General features: G+C 50.3%; 1 protein-coding gene and 1 long non-coding RNA gene across 2 annotated transcripts in view; both read left to right on the plus strand.

Annotated features, from left to right (window-relative positions):
• Positions 1–3539, plus strand: part of tanc2a (tetratricopeptide repeat, ankyrin repeat and coiled-coil containing 2a) — a 94534-nt gene that overhangs the window by 60448 nt on the left and 30547 nt on the right. The window lies entirely within an intron of this gene.
• LOC107837797 (uncharacterized) overlaps positions 1–3539 on the plus strand; it is an 8992-nt gene that overhangs the window by 2892 nt on the left and 2561 nt on the right. The window contains exon 2 of the long non-coding RNA XR_001663840.1: positions 2996–2999. This is a non-coding gene — a long non-coding RNA (uncharacterized LOC107837797). The remainder of the gene's footprint in view (positions 1–2995; positions 3000–3539) is intronic.

Consider the following 3539-nt stretch of genomic DNA (forward strand, 5'->3'; position numbering starts at 1 on the left):
CTTAAACAGAGTTTACTTCAGTTCTGGGTAGGGTAAATCTCGGCAGATTTAGGAAACTCAATTCACCCGTTAGACGGAGAGCTGGGAGCAACATCTCCCTCCTCTCACAAAAGGAAGTAGAGAGAGAGAAGGGGGGGGGAGGTGTTGTGCAACAACAGGAGGCACTGAGTCTCATCCCGCCTGCTTCACACTCGGCCGCGAACCGTTCCACTGAGAGCTGCAGATCACGATTCGATGAAGCCAACAGGACCACATCATCCACGAAAAGCAGAGATGCGATCCTAAGGCCACCAAAACGGACCAACTCAACACCTTGGCTGCTCCTAGGAATTCTGTCCATGAAAGTAATTAACAGAATTGGTGACAAAGGGCGGAGTCAAACTCTCACTGGAAACGAGCCCGACTTACTGCCGGCAATGCGGACCAGACTCTGATACCGGTCATACAGGGTATCAGAGTAGGGTACCCTGTACCCCATACTCCCGGAGAACCCCCCACATGGTCCCCCTAGGGACACGGTCAAACGCCTTCTCCAAGTCCACAAAACACATGTAGACTGGTTGGGCAAACTCCCATGCACCCTACAGGACCCTGTTGAGGGTGTAGAGCTGGTCCAGTGTTCCACGACCAGGACAAAAACCACACTACTCTTCCTGAATCCAAGGTTCGGCTATCCAACGGACCCTCCTCTCCAGGACCCCTGAATAGACCTTACCAGGGAGGCTTAAAAGTCTGTAATTGGAGCACACCCTCCGGTCCCCCTTTTTGAACAGGGGGACACCACCCCAGTCTGCCAATCCAGGGGAACTGCCCCGATGTCTATGCGATATTGCACGTGAGCCAACACAACCCTACAACATCCAGAGCCTTAAGGAACTCCGGCCGGATTTCATCCACCCCCGGGACCCTGCCACCGAGGAGCTTCTTAACCACCTTGGCGATCTTGTCCCCAGAGATTGGAGAGCCCGACTCACAGTCCCCAGGCTCAGCTTCCTCAAGTGAAGGCATGTTGGTGGGATTGAGGAGGTCTTCGAAGTATTCCGCCCAACGGCCCACAACGTCCTGAGTTGAAGTCAGCAGCACACCATCCCCACTATAAACAGTGTTGTTGCTGTACTGCTTCCCCCTCCTAAGACGCCGGATGGTGGACCAGAATCGCCTCGAAGCCGTACGGAAGTCTTTCTCCATGGCCTCTCCAAACTCCTCCCACGCCCGAGTTTTTGCCTCAGCAACCACTCGAGCTGCATGCCGCTTTGCCCGCCGGTACCCATCAGCTGCTTCTGGAGTCCCACAGGCCAAAAAGGCCCGATAGGACTCCTTCTTCAGCTTGACAGCATTCCTCACCGAAGGTGTCCACCAACGGGTTCGAGGGTTGCCGCTGCGACAGGTACCAACAACTTTGTGGCCGCAGCTCCGATAAACCGCCTCGGCAATGGAGGCACGGAACACGGTCCACTCAGACTCAATGTCCCCCACTGCCATTCAGCCCGTAAGCACAGACAACAGTCAGAACCCGTCTGCCCACCCGTAGGTGGAGGGAGGGTACCCTCTCGTTCACCGGGTGAACCCCAACGTACAGGCGCCAAGATGGGGGGCAACAAGTATGCCCACTCCAGCCCAGCGCCTCTCACCGTGAGCAACTCCAGAGTGGAAGTACGTCCAGCCCCTCTCAAGGAGACTTGTTCCAGAACCAGAGCCATGCGTTGAGGTGAGGCCGACTATTTCTAGCCAGAACCTCTCGGCCTCGCACACCAGCTCAGACTCCTTCCCCACCAGAGAGGTGACGTTCCACGTCCCAAGAGCCAGCTTCTGCAGCCGAGGATCAGACCGCCAGGGTCCCCTCCCTCGGCTGCCGCCCGTAACACATTGCACCCGACCCCTTTGGCCTCTCCAACAGGTGGTGAGCCGTTGGAAGGGGGACCCACGTCTCCTCTTCAGGCTAAGCCCGGCCAGGCTCCATGGGTAAAAGTCCAGCCAGCAGGCGCTCGCTATCGTGCCCCACCTCCAGGCCTGGCTCCAGAGTGAGGCCCCGGTGACCCGCATCCGGGTGAGGGAATGCCAGATCCAAAATTCGTCTCCATCATAAGCGGTCTTCAGGCTGCGCTTTGTCTGGTTCCTCACCTAGGACCTGTCAAAGTGACCCTACCAGGTCTCTTTGTGTTTTGTGCTATTTAAGAGTCTCCCCATAGTATGCAAATTGTTTGTTTTAGGTTGTTTTAGTTTTTTTGTTTTTTACAGCTCTTGTGTATTGCTTTGTCTTTTTTCTTGATTGTACTCTACAAATAGCAATTAAAAAAACAAAAATTAAAAAAAAGCCCCAGGCAATGTAACTTGGCTGATGATCAAGTTACCGTATTTTCCAGACTATAAGGTGCACCGGATTATAAAGCACACTCTCAATTATGGCGTTCATTTCTGTATTTAACCCATTACATAAAGCGCTCCGGATTATAAGACGCATGCTAAAACATACAGTCAACCAAAAAAAAATAAATAAAAATAAAACGGTAAGTTTAGTTGAACTTTATCCAACTATGCAACAATACACTCAAGTCATTTTTTCTTCTTCTTCCACAAATCCATCAAAATCCTCCTCTTCTGTATCTGAATTGATCAGCTGGGCAATTTCGCCATCAAACATGCCAGGTTCCCTCTCATCATTGTCGGAGTTAGACTCGTTGCCAGGTGGCTGTTCAGCAATGATGCCGGCTTTTGCGAAAGCTCAGACAACAGTTAAGGCAGATACATTAGCCCAGGGGTCCACAATAAATTTACAAATGGTGGCGTAACTCGCCCGGCGCTGCCTCCCCGTCTTAGTAAACCTGTGTTTACACGTGTGTTCTGTCATCCATCGCTCCCACGCCGCTCACAACTTCTGTTTGAATGTCCTGTTTATACCAATGTCCAGCGGTTGGAGTTCTTTTGTTAATCCTCCCGGAATGACGGCAAGCTCCGAATTAGTTTGCTTCACTTCCTTTTTCACAGTAGCAGTGAGATGGGTGCGCATGGAGTCGCAGATGAACAGGGACGGTGATGCGTGGAAAAACCTATTTGGTTTTTACCGGAGGCGTATGCTGCAGAACTCGGACAACAATTCTCTGATTGGTTTATCGCTGCCAGCGTACATACTGTACACTTTGTCTCTGTGTCACGGACAGATTTTGGAATTCAGTGCACACAAAAGGCGCACTGCTGATTTTTGAGAAAATTTAAGGCTTTTAGGTGCGCCTTATAGTCAGGAAAATATGGTATATAGCATCGCATCTGTTGAAAGCAATGCTGGAGTGTTTTTTAATCTAGGTGATGTATTTTCCATTGCCATAAAGATGAAAATAAAATACAGAATAAACCTTGAACACTTAAAAAAATCCTGAGGAATTGTATTTACACGGGACGAATGTGCTAAAATTCAAATGAGTTGTTTGAAAATTAAAGTCTGGAAAAGTTTGGAATTATGAAGTTGAATATCCCAGCTATGAGTGTATATATCAGTGTTGTGTTCAAGACCACCTAACCCGAGACCAAGACAAGACCAAGAC

Source organism: Poecilia formosa, unplaced genomic scaffold, assembly GCF_000485575.1.
Source record: "Poecilia formosa unplaced genomic scaffold, Poecilia_formosa-5.1.2 Scaffold176, whole genome shotgun sequence".
NCBI classification, from domain to species: Eukaryota; Metazoa; Chordata; class Actinopteri; order Cyprinodontiformes; family Poeciliidae; genus Poecilia; species Poecilia formosa.